Source organism: Vicugna pacos, chromosome 5 (genome assembly GCF_048564905.1).
Source record: "Vicugna pacos chromosome 5, VicPac4, whole genome shotgun sequence".
Classification (NCBI taxonomy): Eukaryota; Metazoa; Chordata; class Mammalia; order Artiodactyla; family Camelidae; genus Vicugna; species Vicugna pacos.
In genome coordinates this window covers 3,631,174-3,649,172 of record NC_132991.1, presented here as the reverse complement: position 1 = coordinate 3,649,172, position 17,999 = coordinate 3,631,174, and the positions used below count along the sequence as shown (strand labels likewise).

At 41.9% G+C, this 17,999-nt stretch overlaps 1 non-coding gene and 1 pseudogene across 1 annotated transcript; one reads left to right on the top strand and one right to left on the bottom strand.

The window, feature by feature from the left end:
* Positions 1-17,999, bottom strand: part of LOC140685419 (uncharacterized) — a 29,612-nt pseudogene that overhangs the window by 3,973 nt on the left and 7,640 nt on the right.
* On the top strand, positions 13,892-13,967 carry TRNAP-AGG (transfer RNA proline (anticodon AGG)). Its single transcript has one exon. It is a non-coding gene; the product is annotated as a tRNA-Pro (tRNA).

Genomic DNA, 17,999 nt, shown 5'->3' with positions numbered 1-17,999 from the left:
AATGTTCTTTTTCTTTTTTGTGCGGGTGGGGGAAGCGAATTCGGTTTATTTATTTATTTACTTTTAGAGGAGGTACTGGGGAACAAACCCAGGACCTTGTGCATGCTAAGCACTCACTCTGCCACTAAGCCATACCCTCCCCCATTCTCCAGCATTATTTTAAAACAACCTTGTTCCCGTCTCTGAGTCTAGAGGTTTAAGATTTTTTTTTAAACAAAATTTCTCTCTTTGGTTTTTTGCAACCTCAGTGTAGTTCATCCTTAAATTGCAGTGGTTAAAAGTGGCTCTTATATCCATCAGGACCCAGTCAGGAAGGAGGCATTTCAGACATAGCAATGCATCTTTGCTTGTCTAGCCTCGGGGCCTGTCACCTATCCTTCTCCTAATCCTGCCAGCAGAGAACTTAATCTTCCTGACATCCCACAGAACGTCACACTGAGCCACTACGTTGGTGATATCTTGCTGAAGAGACCTGAGGAGCAGGAAGTGGCAAGGACCTCAGATGCATTAGAAAGTTGCATGTTCCAGGAGGTAGGAAATAACACCTAATTCTGGTACCAAGTATCTTATCAGTTAGGATCCGGGAGATAGAAACCACACTGCATTTCCTGGATCTTAACTGATAGGATACTTGGTACCAGGATGGGCTACCCCTGGCTGGGCTAGATTGAGAGGCTGTTGTACGTCTGGTACTGGGACCTCTAAGAGGGTCTGGGCAGCTGGTGCTCGGGCCTTCAAGAGGTGCTGTTGTGCAGAGCCACAGTAGCTGAAGACAAAAAGGGTGCCCTTCTTCCCTGCTGACTTCCAGTTTCCCCCCAGTGCCTCCTATTGGCAGAATCTGAAAGGAAATCAGGTTACAAGGGAGTCTGGGAAATGTCATTTCCAGACGCCAGGCCCAGCATCGCAGAGTGGGACTGAGCCAGGGAATGTGTCCTGAGCAGTCAGAGGTGGATAACGTCACAGCCATGACTTCAAGGTTTCACCAAAATCAGACTGCTCTCTGGTTTTTCTGGAAATAAGCCAGTAACAGTCCCTTCAGGTTTGGGTTGAAACCTTAGATGTTCTGGGCCTTTTCCCAATAATGCTGAAAGCTGGCACCGTCCCCAAACTGTCGAGCAACTTAGGGCTTGCTGACTTCCTGAACTTCCAGCTCCCAGAGCTGCAGTGATCAGAGACCCAGCAGGGGAAGGAAGGGGCCGCAGGTCAGCTAAGCTTTCCCGTCTTATCTGAGGTCAGTGGGGCACATTCCAAAAGTCAATACTTTATAGATCTTACAAGGAGTCCCTTAATGTAATTAATGCTTCTTGGAGATGGAGACAAATGAGAGCAATTGAAGACTACCATCTTTTTTTTCCTTCACTGTCTTGGTAGGATATCTTTATGTGCAGACTGAATAAACAGTTACCATCTAACCCCTACAAAAGGAAAGGAAGGATATGGGGACCCAGAAGGAAGGCGCTGAGGAGAAGCCACAAGCACAGAGACTGATGACTCGTGGTCAGGAAGGTTACAATTAGCGTGAGGTTTGCTCAGGGAAATCGGAAGTAATCATATTGAGTGGAATTCACTGAACAGACACAGAACAGTAGAAAACATTGAATCACTGAGGGTGGCAACCAAAGCAGAGTAAAAGAAGCACAGTGTGCCCGAGAGCATCGCTGATCCTTGCTCCCCGACCCCGCTGTCCCTCGCTGCCCACCAGCACTCATGAAGGCTTTCCAGCTGAAGCTACTCGGCTGGTGTGTTGAACAAGTCACAGCATGAGGTACCACATAGCAACAGTGGGCACATGCGAATACCTCAGTGATTTTCAAAGGCCAGGAATATTTTCTTACTTCTCAAGGCAGGGATCTTAACTGATGAAGAAACTGAGTTCCTAAACTTTAGAGCCTTAGAAATGGGGGTACACAGTTCTCCAGAGAAACAGAGGACCCAGGCATCTCAAGCTAGTGGTCGTTTTTCTTCTAAACTACACAAAGCTGTAGGAAGGAGGAAGCAGGGAGAGCAAGCAGAGAGGGTCAAGGATGGGGAAGGGGCACAGAGCATCTCTGCTCACAGAGGCAGGAGAGGATGGACGTGGGCACAGGTAGACACACCTCTGGTTGTGCTGGCTGGGAAATGACTATGGTATTTCTAGCCTCTAAACACAGTTTATTTTTGACTTAGCCCCTTGACAGGACAACAGTAGCTCAGCTTCTGCCAGCAGCCCAGTTTAGATCGAAGACCTCTTCTACATATTTCTATCTCCTGTCTACTCAGAGAGGACTTAAAAATCCCCTATCACAAAAAAGAAAATTAAAACAATAAAATAAAAAATAAGGAAAAAATTCCCCATCAGAATTGACTTTTCCCCTATCCGTTTTCTTTAATTATACTACTTGAAACTCATAGAAGTGAGGTTTTTGGATCTCTAGGACCATGGAATCCTGTGCTCTGAGGAGGACTGGCTCCCAGGATCGGTGCTGGGAATGTCAGGGCCTCTCTGCAGGTTTGCATTGCCACCCCCCACCCCAACCCTTCCAAAGACCACCCGGGAAGAGGAAGTGGAGGAAACATGGGCTCCTTTGAGCAGCCATTGTGCCTGTACCTGCAGCCTGTACTCACCTCCTTGGATGCTGGCCCCTCCCAGGAGGGTTACTATTTATTTCCTTGTCTGTTTATCCCTCTGGAATGACAGCCTTTCCAAAACAGAACATTAACTTCCATCTCCTTAGCTCTCAGCACAGAGGCAAGCAGAGCACAGAGCACATGCTCAATACATGTTTAACAGATAAAAATGTTAAAAAAAAAAAAAAGAAACATGCTGAAGATGGTTTAGGAGAAAAAACATTGTTATCAAAAAAAGGATTTTTTAAATTCTCTTTTTTAAAAAGTGAAATATATATTTCACATGGTGCTAGAAGTTCTAAGCAATGCAATACAGCACGAAAAGGAAATAAGATACAGATTGGAAAGCAAAAAACAAAAACAAAAATTTAAAAAAGTCATGATTGTCTACATAGAATATCCCAAGGAGACTACCAAAAACTCGTAGAGCTAATAAGTGAGTTCAGCAAGGTCACAGGAGAAGGGGGAGGGTACAGCTCAGTGGTAGAGTGCATGCGTAGCAAGCACTAGGTCCTGGGTTCAATCCCCAGTACCTCCATTAAAATAAATAAGTAAATAAATAAAACTAACCCTCCCCCACCAAAAGCAAACAAGCAAAAAGACCACAAGATACAAAATCAACATACAAAAATCAATCATATGTCTATGTGAACATATGAAATCTGAAATTAGAAATGTATATGAGCTGCAATTGCTCAAAAATCAAAATACTTAGCTGTAAAGCTAACAAAATATGTAAGGGCTTGTATAATGGAAAATATAAAATGCTTATGAAAGAAGTTAAAAAAAATCTAAAAAATGAACAGACCTACTGTGTTCATGGATTGGAAGACTTAATATGAAGATATTGGTTCTCCCCAAATTGATCTATATAAAGATTTAATGCAATTCCTGTAAAAATTCTACCAAGGTTTTCTGTAGACATAGAAAAACTTATTCTAAAATTTATATGGAAAGGAGCAGGAACTAGAATATCTATAATAATTTTGAAAAAGAAAAATTAAACAGGGAGACTCACTCTACCCAATTTTAAGGCTTACTTATGTAGGTAAAGTAATCAAGACTGTGGTATTGAATAGACATTTTTCCAAAGAAGATACACGAAAGACCAACAGTCATGTGAAAAGATGCTAAACACCACAAGTCACTAGGAAATAAAAATTAAAACCACAATGAGGTATCACCTCAGGCCTGTAAAAATGGTCATCATCAAAAAAACAAGAGATAACAAATGCTGGGGAGGATGTGGGGGAAAGGGAAGCCTTGTGAACTGTCAGTGGGATTGTAAACTGGTGCTCAGTCACTATGGAAAACAGGATGGAGGCTCCTCAAAAAGATTAAAAATAGAACTACCATATGATCCAGCAATTCCACTCCTGGGAGTATATCCAAAGGAAACAAAAACACTAACTCAAAAAGATATCTGATGGTGGTTTCCAGGGTTTGGGGGAGAGGGAGGGAGGGAGGGAGGAATAGTTGGAGCATAAGGGATTTTTACGCAATTAAATTATTCTGTATGATTCTATAGGGATGGCTACATGTCATCATGCATTTGTTAAAACCCATAGAATGTACAACATCAAGACTGAACCCTAATGTAAACTATGGACTTCGGTTGATAATAATGTGCCCATGTTGGTTCATTGATTGTACCAAATATGCCACAGTGATGAGGGATGTTGATGGTAGGGGAGTATATGTGCGTGGGTGGGGAGGGCTATGTGCAAGCTTTCTGTATTTTCTGCTCAATTCTGCTGTGAACCCGAAACTGCTCTAAAAGAATAAAGTCTGTTAAAAATTATGTGCAGTATATTGTGTATATGTATTTACATGCAATATATTGTTTATGTGCAGTCAAATTGTAACAATTCTACCTGATAAAACTGAAAAAAAAGATTAAAAATTAGTACAAACTTTGTTGGGGGGAGGGTATAGCTCAGGGGTAGAGCACATGCTGAGCACGCACAAGGTCCTGGATTCAATCCCCAGTTCCTCCATTAAATAAATAAACCCAATTATCTCCCCAAACAAACAAAAACAACAAAGTATGAATTTCCAGCTGTAAGATAAATAAGTACTAGGGATGAAACAGACAACACGATGATTATAGCTAATATATATGGTGTATATATTACTGCTGTATGGTGTACAGGAGCATTGTTCAGAGCAAATCCTAAGAGTTCTCATCACAGAGAATCTTCTTTTCTTTTTATTGTCTCTGTATGAGGTGATGCACGTTAGCTGAACCAATTGTGGTCATCATTTCACAATATGCGTAAATCAAACCATCAGGCTGTACACCTTAAACTTACACAGGGATGTATGTCAATTATTTCTCAATGAAGCTCGGAAAGAAAGAGACTGTGGTATCAGGTGAGAGACAAACACGAAGATCACAGGATAGAGAACCCAGGATGGGACTCCTAAGTACAGCTGACTGACAAAGATGAAAAAGCAGTTCAAGAAGGAAAAAAGAGTCTCTTCCACAAATGGGGCTGTAATTAGGCATCCATAGGGAAAAACCCAAACCAAACCAAACCAAAAACATGAAAAGAAAAAGGAAAAAATATCTTGGTTTAACTTTGCACCTTTTAACCGATACTAAGGCTTGTTTTTTTACTTGATATTAACTCAGAATGGATCATATATTTTATAGTAAAATGTAAGACTATAAAACTTTTAGAAGAAGAAAACATAGCAGAAAATCTTTAGAATCTAGGGCTTGGTGAACAATTCTCAGACGTGGCACCAAGGAAAACATCTATAAATGGAGAAAAATGATACACGGTGTTTCATAAAAACGTTTTCTCTGTGAAAGACCCTCTCTAAGAGGATGGAAACCCAAGCTGCAGAATGGGAGAAAGTGTTGGCAGGTCACGTATCCAATACAGGACTTATATCTAGAATATATAAAGCACTCCCGAAACTTCACAGTAAGAAACATACAATTCACTTGGAAAATGGGCGAAATGCATCAGAAAACATCTCTCTGAAGAGAATATATGGAAGGAAAAATAAGCACACGGAAAGACGTTCAGCATCAGTGGCCACTAGGCAAGTTAAGACCATGCTGAGATGCTATTCCACCCCTCTCAGGACGACTGGAATAAAGAGTGGTGGTGATGCAAAATGCTGGCGAGGATGCAGAGAAACTGGGTCCCTCAGCCCTTGCTGATGGGAACCTAAGATGGTACAACCACTTTGGAAATGATTTGGCAGTTTTGGCAGTTTCTTAAAAACTAAGCATATACTGACCATATAATCTGACCATTGCACCAGTGGACATTTATCCTAGAGAAGTGAAAAGTTATGTCCTCACAGTGACCTTAAACGATCGTCAGTGCAGCTAAAACTAGAATGCTGCTCAGTCGTACAAATGAACAGGCTCTTCAGTAACAAAACAACAAAAGACCCAATCAAAAATGGGCAGAAGACTAAGTAGACATTTCTCAGGAAGAGCACAGCTCAGTGGTAAAGTCTGTGCTTAGCGTGCATGAGGTCCTGGGTTCAATCCCCACTCCTGCCAATCAATCAATCAATCAATCAAATTTCTCCTCCCCAGTTTTTTTTAAAATAGACATTTCTCTAAGGAAGACATCCAGATAGCCAACAGGCACATGAAAAGATACTCAATATCTCTAATTATTAAAGAAATGCAAATCAATACTACCATCAGGGATCACCTCGCACCAGTGAGAATGGGCCATCATTAAAAAGTCCACAAGGGTGAGGAGAAAAAGGAGCACTCCTACACTGCTGGTAGGAGTGTAAATTGGTGCAGCCACTGTAGAGGACAGTATGGAGATTCCTTAAAAATCTGAAAATAAAAAACAAAACAAAACAAAACATCTGAAAATAGTTACCCTCTAATCCAGCAACCCCACTCCTGAGCATGTATCTGGAGAAAACTCTAATTCAAAAAGACACCTGCACCCCAGTGTTCACAGCAGCACTATTTACAATAGCCAAGACATGGAAGCAACCTAAATGTCCATTGACAGGTGACTGGATAAAGAAGCTGTAGTTTATATACAATGGAATACTACTCAGCCATAAAATGCAATGAAAGAATGCCATTTGCAGCAACATGGTTGGACCTAGAGATTACCATACTAAGTGAAGTAAGTCAGACAGAATGACAAATGTCATATGATACTACTTACATGTGGAATGTAAAAAAATGGCACAAATGAACTTATTTGCAAAACAGAAAGAGACTCACAGACATAGAAAACAAACTTACAGTTACCGAAGGGAAAGGGGAGGGATAAATTAGGAATTTGGGATTAGCAGATACAAACTGCTATATACAGAATAGATAGGCAGCAAGATCCCACTGTACAGCACAGGGAACTATATTCAATATCTTGTAATAACCTGTAATGAAAAAGAACATATATATATGTATATATATACACACATATGTATACATATATATAAAACTGAATCACTATGCTGTACACCAGAAACTAACATGACATTGTAAATCAACTAGACTTCAATTTTTCTGATTAATAAATAATGATTATGTGTTTAATTTTATGAAAATCTTACATCTCTAACAGATAAATCAGCATAGGACATGCACATTCATTTTCAGAAAAAAATGCAAACTAGAATATATAAAAACATCTTCCATACCAGTAATCAGAGACGTTTTCTCCCTCCAGAGTGTGCACAGAGATGCTCTTCTGCCTGTGTACACAGGATTATCTTTCTCCCAGACCCTCAGCCTTCAGAGAGCTTCTAGCCTGTAGAGGTCATAGCAAGTTCTGAAGGCTAGAAGTCCAAGATCAAGGTGTCAGAAATGGTGGTTCCTCTCTCCTTGGCATGTAGATGGCTGTCTTCTCCCTGTGTTTTCACGTAGTTTTTCCTCTGTCCATCTTCAATTTAAAAAGACTTCAATTTAAAAAATAATAAAATTTTATACCCTTAAAAAAAATGAGCAAACTCCTGGTGACAGCCCCCTCCTGGAGGGCACTCCAGGAACGGCTGGGGGCCGTGTGCAGTGAGGTCCCAAGGGAGCACAGCTTCCCTCCTCTCCAGCCTGAGCTTCACGTCAGCTCAACTTCACTCTTCACAAGGGCAGGATGGAACTAGACCTGGCATCTCAGCCTCCTCTTCCACTGGGTGGTCAGGCCTGATCCCATGACCCAATTCAGGCCAAAGACGGTGCAGAGCAAGAGCGGTGGCTTGTCTTTCTCCTGGCACTGCTGGCTGGTGTCTTGCCACGGTGTAGCACGTGACCCGGCGGAGCTGGAAGGAAACCATGCTGATTGTATTGTCTGAGCCTCTGAATCATGCCATGCCAACACGCTGGAGGTAAAACCACCCCCAGATTCACCCCTGATGTGCACAGTAAATTATGTCTTCTATGAAAAGAACAAACAAACTATAAAGTGTCCCTGGAACAGTTCAAGGGGCCGCAGACAGCAAAAAGGTCTCTGCTCTTAATGAGGGATTTGCTGAACAACCAAAGTCTACAGGAAGGAGGGGTACATCAGAGATGAATTATTCTTTGTTCCCTAAGCCCCATCTCCCAGCCTCATAAAGACTGAAGGGCCTAAAGAAATCAGAAGATTTTTGCAGGAGCCAGTGACTCATTTTTCTGACCCTGCTTTGTATCTGTCTCATTAACTGATTCCATCACTGGAGCCAGAATCAGGTTCTTTTGACTCTAAAGAGAAAGACTCAAAATCCAGGGGCATACAAGCAATGAGGAATGTTCCTTCCCTTCCCTAGAGCCAGGACTGGGGGGTGTATGTACACGGGGGGGTCGTGGTCTCAAGAGAAACCATGGTTTCTCACATTCCAGAGTTCGCTGGAGAAGGGACATGAATATTGATTTAGCAGCGTCAAGGAAACTGGTCCTTTTTTATCAGCCTTCATCTCCATCCGCAGGTGCCAAGGAAGTGGCAGGCCCCAGGGCCGGGTTATTGTTCCTGTGTTCCAGTCTATCTGAGGGGCTGATCTGATCTGTTTTGAATAGGTTTTTTTTGGTGTGTTTTTTGTTTGTTTGTTTATTTAGCATTCACATCTTATTTTTAAAAACTTAAAAAAAATTGAAGTATAGTTGGTTTACAATGTTGCATTAGTTTCTGGTGTACAGCATAGAGATTCAGCTATACGTGTATGTATTCTTTTTCATTAATGATTCGATAAGCCACTGAATATTGTTCCCTGTGCTATACAGTAGGACCTTGTTGTTTATCTATTCTGTACATAGTAGTTTGTATCTGCTAATCCCAAACTCTCGATTTATCCCTCCCTCCCCTTTTCCCCCCCGATAAGCATAAGTTTGTTTCTATGTCTCTTTCTGTTTTGTGTCATTGTTTTAGATTGCACATATAAGTGATATCATATATCTGTCTTCCTTTGACTTATTTCAGTTAGTAGATGATCTCTGGGTCCATCCATGCTGCTGCAAATGGCATTATTTTATTCTTTTTTATGGCTGAGTAGTATTCCATTGTATAACTATACCACAACTTCTTTACGCACCATCTGTCAATGGACATTTAGGTCGATTCCATGTCTTGGCTATTGTAAATAGTGCTGTTCTGAACTAATCCTAATTTTTAACAAGAAGAGTGAGACACCAAGGAGCTGGGGCCTGGTTAAGGCACAAGTAACCCACCAGTCACCTGAGCTCAAAGACAATCTCCCTCACCCACGTGAAATGGAGTACTGGCCCCCTATTTCAAACTACTATATTGTAATAAGCTATATTAGCCAACTTTATCATTCTGGCCCAGAGACTTCAACTATTTTAGCAGAAAAGAACTCCCAAATTCTCATTACCAATGGACCCTTTTTGTGAGACATTTCAGAGACCTTGATAGAAAATGGGAACTGCCCCAAGAAATCCAAACTACACGCCTTTCAAATAATTGTGAAGGAAGTGATTTTTAAAAAGAAATTACAGGGAGAGAGGAGGGTACAGCTCAGTGGTAGACTGCATGTTTAGGTTGCACGAAGTCCTGGGTTCAATCCCCAGTACCTTCATTAAAAAAAAAAAAACTAAATAAAAAAATGAATTACAGTAGAAGAGGTGCAGTAGACTGAATGTTTGTGTCCCTCCAAAATCCATTCTTGGGAGCTCCAAGCCCCTCCCCATGCCTTGCTCTCTGCAGTGCTTCCTTCCATCTGGCTTCTCCTGACTCGTGTCCTTGATCAGAAACCAGGAACATCAGATATAAAGTGTTTTCCTGAGTTCTGAGTTGTTCTGGTGAACTACTGAAGCTGGGAGAGGGTGGGGGAACCCCTGATCTGGAGACGGTCTGTTAGAATTAGGCGTGCACCCCACCCCTGAGACTTGCAGTTGGCATCTGAAGTGGGGGTGGTCTTATGAAACTGACTTCTTTTTTTTTTTAACATTTTTTATTGATTTATAATCATTTTACAATGTTGTGTCAAATTCCAGTGTAGAGCACAATTTTTCAGTTGTACATGAACATATATATATTCTTTGTCACATTTTTTTCTCCGTGAGCTACCATAAGATCTTGTGTATATTTCCCTGTGCTATACAGTATGATCTTGTTTATCTATTCTACAATTTTGAAATCCCGTCTATCCCTCCCCACCCCCCGCCCCCTTGGCAACCACAAGTTTGTATTCTATGTCTATGCGTCTATTTCTGCTTTGTATTTATACTTTGTTTTTTTTTGTTTTTGGAACTGACTTCTTAAACCATGGGGGCTACCTAGGTAGTTCATGTCAGAATTGAATTGAACTGAATTGTTGGACATTTAACAGATGTCCCAGCGGTGGTGTCAGAACCACAATGACAGGTGGCCTTTTGTCTTGTTCCAAAAAGAGATGTCTGTGGGGAAGGAGCCTGGGCAGGCAGGCCTGCTGGTAAGATCTGGTGCATATGAGATGCTCAGTACTTATAGAAGAAAGTAAGTAATAAGTATGATATAAACCACTAGGTACAGAACAGACAACCAACCAAGTCCTGCTGTTTAGCACACAGAACTATATTCAGTGGTTTGTAGTAACCTGTAATGTAAAAGACGATGTATGTATATGTATAAGTGAATCACGATGCTGTAAACCAGAAACTAATACAACATTGTAAATCAAAAAAAATTGCAAAACTTTCCAAAAAATAAAATAAAATAAAGAAATAAAATTTTAAAAACTAGTAATAAGTGTTACTGAAATGTCTGGTGATGTGGGACATTTAGGATAGTCTAGTAAAAGTTGGAGGACATTTACCAAAGATTCTGATTTGAAATTATTATCTGTGCCCTTTACTTTGAAGTCGGTCCCACACGACAGGAGAGGACTGGCTTCTCGACCTCATTCTGAGTTTATAAAATATGAAACCTCTATTTTGAAAAAAATTCTATTTCATTAATTATTTGCTGCCCTCTCCAAATCAGACACAAAAATCCTCCTGCCAGCTGCATAGAGAGAAATGTGTTGGGGGGGAGGGGAAGGAGGGAGGGAGGGAGGGAGGGAGAGAGCACATACTGTTCTGTTTCTTGAGCGGGGTGTGATTACACAGGTGTGTTCACTTTGTGACACTCCACTGGGCTGTCTAGTTAAGATTCGTGTACTTTTCTGGATGTCCTCGCTACTTGAAAAATAAGTGATGATATTCAAATAAAAAGTTCAAAGGTGATCACCTCTTTCAACTGTGAGGATTCAGAGATCACACACGTCAGGCACCTGACAGTTTTTAGCCCACAGGATGCACTTTTTAGAAAAGAATTTTTTTGTTGTTGTTAATTTTATGGGGGAAGTAATTAGGTTTTTAAAAAAAACTTTTTAAAATTTATTTTAATGGAGGTACTGAAGATTGAACCCAGGACCACTGAGCTATCCCCTCCCCTCCCCAGGACACACTTTTTAGAGTCACTGGGCAACCCTGCTCTGCTCCTTACATGAAAGGCCAAATGAGGATGCAAATGGCCAGAGTGGGAGACAAAAGCATCAGCAGTCCCTGAGTACAGGGTGCAGGGAGACAAGTGCATGGATTTGGGGTTTGCATTCAGCTCCTCCAGCTCCTGAGCAGGTTATTTAACCTCTCTGAGCCTTGGTTTTCTTGTCTGATTAATAACTGTCCAACAGGTGAGCTGCCAAAGTCACAGGACATCCAGGAAGGCCTTGTCCTGGCTCTCTACCTGTGCACACACAGCCATGCTCAGTGAGTGGTAAATCTGACAGTGATGGATGGGAAACTTGGACGCAGCCAAGGTTTGCCGGACGGCTGGGCAGGCAGCCTGTAACACAGATTCTCCAACCGCATTCAGCCCCTCAGCTTTGATTGGCCAAAGCTTTCAACGTGGCTCTAGAAAGTTACACTTCCCAAGAAACACTGTTCACTATTTACCTTCAAGGAAATCATTTGCCCTTCCAGCTGCCACGTCCTCACATTATGCTTCTTGCTGGTCACGGCAGTGCCAAGAGAATCCTGCCGGGTACAGCCTTCCCGAGTGACCTTAGGCAAATTAAGCTAATGGACATTTTATGTTTTATGGAAGCTTTTCTTCCCTGTTAACTGCCAACAAGAGCCAATCCTGGCCTCTTCTGCCTCTGTCACAGCCTGGACATTTTAGGAAACTCAGCAGGAAATTATATTGGTGCAGATGAAAATGCCTCTTGGCTGTACTGTGCATTTTAGGAGGTAAAGTCATACAACTAAGTGTCTGTGGAAGCATTAATTTAAACGTATAGTACCATGCACAGGAATAATTACCACTTACGCAGGACCGGCTAGAAGACAGACATGGTCGGCATATCCACCTGTTACCATGGTAACGACAATTTCCAGGATTGACTTAACAGCTAGAGGTGAGGGGGAGTCTTATCTCCCAGAGCCTCCCCCCCAACCCCGTCGCTTTGGCCCTTTAAGGACTAAAAGGCCACACATCATGACGTTCTAGGCAGACAAGGTCACATAATACACCGAGGGTATATGTACATCAAAGCACAAGCACGAGTAGGCGTGTCTAAGGCGCAGAGCCAGACACGCGCGCCGCAGAGGAAGCATCCTTTGAGCGCGCTGCAGGTGGACACTGGCGTTCCGGTCTTTGCAGACCTGCTGTTTGAAAGGAGGAGGGCCTGTGCACTGGCAACCTGAAGAAATGTGTGTTCCCTAAGCCAAAAAGGGAAAAGAAAGGCGCTCAGAAGTGTCATCCTATTGCTGTGCGAATGGGACGTTCAGAATAAATATTCCTGAATGTTCTTGGGGGGAAAGACGTGTTTGGTTAACTTGGCTCCTGTTAACTTGCACGAACGTTTCATGTCCAGGCATGAGAGAACTGAGCAGAGCAAAAGAGGGCAAATTAGGAGCTCAGTTTTTGTTTGGTTTGTTTCTTCTTGAAATGGGATAATAACACCAAAGCATTAGCAAATGTTTGCTGACGTGACAGTGAAGGAAAGGAAATTGGTTAAATTGTTAGAAAAAATTATGCTGAAGTGTCACCTGGGAAAAATATTTGCAACATTCTTCATAGTCCAAAGGTTAATACCCAGAATGAGTATAGGCTAATTGCAAACCAATAAGTAAAAAACAACAAAAAAAACAAAACAAAAAAGAGAGAGAAAAATTAGCCCTAATATGGATAGGCAATGACTAACATAAGCAATGCAAATGGATAATAAACATAGGTAAAAATGATCGATCATGGGGGGAGGGTATAGTTCAGTGGTAGAGTGCATGCTTAGCAAGCATGAGGTCCTGGGTTGGATACCCAGTATCTCCATTAAAAAAAATAAACAAATCAACCTAATTACCCCCCACAAAAGTCTTGAAGACGAGATGTGCAGTATTGTTTATGATGCAAAGAAGAATTCTGACCACTGAATTTTCTCACTAGGGAAGCCGAGTTTAGAACACACCATGTTGCATTCATACTAGGAAAACTGTGTCGCTGGGGTCAAGGGCTTGGTGGAACTCCATGCTGACAAAACTTGTGACGAAATTGTGAAGGGAAAAAGCCAGCGACCTGCTTGGTTCCATTTCATTAAGGTAAAATCACTGTGATGTGTCCCTGTATGTGCTTATCTGTGTGCATGTGATTGTATGGAACAAAAGATGGGAGAGGTACACACAGCTGTTAACAGTGGTCCCCTGGGGAGAGGTGCTCGGAGACATGGAAGATCAGGGGGAGAGGTGAACTGCGCTCTTGTTCTTTTTCCTTCCTTTGACTCTGCCTGAAAGCAGAAGGAACCAATGTGGATTATTCACATCAGTGGGGGCCCACTCATACTGGACCTGCTAGCCAACACTGCATTGACAGCTTTTACCCCTTTAATAAGAATAAAACTGGGGGCAGGGTATAGCTCAGTGGTAGGGTGCAAGCCTAGGATGTATGAGGTCCTGGGTTCAATCCCCAGTTCCTCCATTAAAAAAAAACAACAAATAAAATTAAAAGTTGCTAGTAGAAATTAATGCAGATAAGTAAAATAAAATGTCTGGGGTTGATATTAATTTTTATTAAAATAAGGAAATAGAAATAATTATAAAAGGAGTTTTTTTTTTAAGCCACTATGGAGAACAGTATGGAGGTTCCTTAAAAAACTAAAAATAGAGTTACTACATGATTCAGCAATCCCATTCCTGAGCATAGATCCAGAGAAAACTCTAACTCTAAAAGACACATGCACTCCAATGTTCATAGCAGCACTGTTTACAATAGCCAAGACATGGAAACAACCTAACTGTCCATGGAGAGATGACTGGATAAAGAAGTTATGGTATATTTATACAATGGAATACTACTCAGCCATAAAAAGGAGTAAAATAATGCCATTTGCAGCAACATGAATGGACCTGGAGAATGTCATTCTAAGTGAAGTAAGCCAGAAAGAGAAAGAAAAATACCACATGATATCACTTATATGTGGAATCTGGAAAAAAAAAGACAAACGAACTTATTTATAACACAGAAACAGACTCACAGACATACAAAACAAACTTACGGTTACCAGGGGGGAAAGGGGGTGGGAAGGGATAAATTAGGAGTTCAAGATTTGCAGATACTAACTAATATATATAAAACAGATAAACAGGTTCATATTGTATAGCCTAGGGAACCATATTCAATATCTTGTAGTAATCTATGGTGAAGAATATGAGAATGAATGTATGTACATACCTATGTGACTGACGTATTGGCTGTACACCAGAAATTGACACAACATTGTAAACTGACTGTACTTCAGTAAAAAAAATACTAAAAATTTTTTTTTAAAAGCAATATCTCCTATCCAAATATGAACCATGCTGGACATCTGTGATCAGAGATTAGTTATGATGCAGGGGTGTTGCTGCATGTTGGGATTAGACCCTCTGGCAGAGGGTCCGCCCCTCCTACTGCATCCTGAGGCTTTACGTCCCAGGCACCGGGACAAGACATTTGAGGTCATTCCTGTCCCCAAACCCTGGACATGATTGTAGGTCAACATGCTTAAGCTCTCATTTTGGTCTTTGGAAAATGCTTCTTTGACAGGGAAAGGAAGACGGAGGTGGGAAGACAGTTAAGCACTGAATACATTTAATAGGATTTAGCCCCAAATCCGTTCTTTCCCAAAGCAAAATTTAACCTCGTCTTATTGGCAAGAGGCTTATCGCTTTTCTTTCTGTACAATTACTTTCTTTTTTAAAATATTTATTTATTTATTTAGGGGTTTTTTGTTTTTTGTTTTGGGGGCAGGTAATTAGGTTTATTTATTTACTTATTTATTTTGATGGAGATACTGGGGATTGAACCCAGGATCTTGTGCCTGCTAAGCACACACTCTACCACCACTGAGCTATACCGTACCCTGCTTTCTTACAGAATTACTTTCAAAAGCTGAAAATGAGAAAAACACACTTGTTGAAATCTTAAAAATAACCTGAGCAAAATAGCTGTTTATGTGTACTTTTAGCAAGTAACAGTTTTATAGAGATATAATTCATATACCCCCAAACTCACTTTTTTACAGTCTACAGTTCCACGGTTATTAGTATATTCAGCATTGTCCAACCATCACAATTCACTTTAGAACGTTGGCATCGTCCCAAAGAAACCCCACCCCCTTTACAGTCACTTCTCAGCCCTCCTCCCAGGCTCTGGAAACCACTACGCGACTTTCTGTCTCTACGCAGTTGCATCCTCTGGACCATTCACATGAATGGAATTATACAGTGTGTGATCTTGTGATCAACTTCTTTTATTCAGCATCATGTTTCCAAGGTCCCTCCGTGTTACAGCTTGGGTCGAGTAATAATTGGTAGTATGGGTACATTGCATATTATATTTATCCACTGATTAGAGGGTGGACCTTTGAATAGTTTCCACTTTTTGGCTATTATGGAGAATGCTGCTGTGAGCATGTACTTACAAATATTTTTGTGGACGTGTTCCATTTCTCTTGGCGACGTACCCGGAGAGGAATTGCTGTTTCATACGGTAACTCTGGAAACTCTAGTTTTAGTATTTTGAGGAACTTGCCAGATTGTTTTCCAGAATGGCTGCACCATTGCACATTCTTGCCAACAACGTATGAACCCTCCGATGACTTCACGTCTTCGACAATACTTGTTATCATCTGTCTTTTAAAATTATAACCGGCCATCCAACTGGGCATGAATTGGTATCTCATTGTGGTTTTGATTTTCATTCCTCTAATATCTTGATGTGGATATTGTTTATTTGTGTATCTCTTTTGGAGAAATAGCTCTTCAAATCCTCTGCCTTTGTTTTAATTGGATCTTTTTTTTTAAATTGAAGTATAGTCAGATTACAATGTTGTGTCAATTTCTGGCGTACAGCACGATGCTTCAGTCTTATAGGAACATACACATATTCGTTTTCATATTCTTTTTCATTACAGGGTACTGCAAGATATTGAATATTGTTCTCTGTGCTCTACAGTATGAATTTGTTGTTTATAATTAGATCATCTTCTTGAATGTTGTTCTGTCAGTATTCTTTATGTATCCTGGATGCAAGTCCGATATGCGATTTGCCAACATTCTCTCCCAGCCTGTGTGTTGCATGTGTCCTTTTCGTAGCTGGAAACTGCACAAGATAGTTTGGCAGTTAGCTGCAGTTTAGCACTTGAGAAATGACTCCTCTCTCTCACCCTGAAGGGCTGACAGATATAGTGTTCCATGACCAATGAAAAAGCATCCAATGTCCTCAGGTTTGAGGAGGAAATGGGGCACGTTCGGCCGTGTTCTTGCATATTTGACTGGATGCATTATTTCTGCTGTTCTTGTTCTTAAAGGACATGGAGGTCTTGCAAAAGCCAAGCTAACAAGGGTGATTCTGGTAGCGGCCCCATTTGGGAGCTGGGAGTAAAATCTTTTGCACTCAGCCCACAGAGGTGGTTTTCCTATCATGAGATCTCAGCACAGACCAAGTTGATGAGAATGGACCATTTCCCCCGCTGTCTGATCCTAACTGCCATGTGCAGAGCAGGCCCCTGTCAGTAAGGGCTCTCCATTTCAAATGACAAGAATCCATTCTGGCTGCTTGAGGGAGGGGAAGAATTTGTGGACAGTCATGGACGCCTCTTGAGAGAAGCCGCTGGGCTCCAGGCCGTTTGGGCAGAATCAATCAAGACTGCATCTTCCCACAGCGCCTGCGAGGACCACAAGGCTGCCGCTGACCAGTACTGAACCCCCAGGCTCACCCAGGACAGGGCTGCGGGCATTAGCTCCCCGGGACAGGGGAGGTCTTTTTCAAAAGCACAGAAGCCAAGATTCTGCCACTCCTGATGCTTTGCATCTCAGTGATATATTCAAAGCCGGGGACGACCCTTCTAGAGCTTGTCTATATTCAGGCCGCCCTCTCCCCCGGGGACATCTGAAGTTACGTTTTCCTGCTCCCCCGCAGCTGAGACGGGGTGATGGGCTGAGTCAAAGTGACAAGTCTCACTTCTGGGCTCAAGCATCTCATTGCCTGTGTGAATCAGGAACCCTGATCAGCAGGGTATTCCTTGGCATGTTGACTGTGAGCCTGGCATTCCTGGAGTTGCAGCCATGAGACAGTAAACTTCTGTCCATCTGGGTCTCTAGGTGACTGTGCGCAGCAGAGTCCTGGGGCCACCAGTGTTAGGTACGGAGGAACGTGGGCTAGGAACACCTGCGCTGTTGAGCCACTGAGAATGTGCAGCTGTTTGTTCCCGTGGAACAGTCTAAACTCAAGCCTCTAATGACCACCTTAAAAACCACATGCAATGCTGGAGAGGGTGTGGAGAGAAGGGAACCCTCCCACACTGTTGGTGGAAATGTAAACTGGTGCAGCCACTATGGAGAAAAGTATGTAGGTTCCTTAGAAAACTAAAAGTAGGGTTACCCTAAGATCCAGCAATCCCACTCCTGGGCATATATCTGGAGAAAACTCTAATTTGAAAAGATACCTGCACCCCAGTGTTCATAGCAG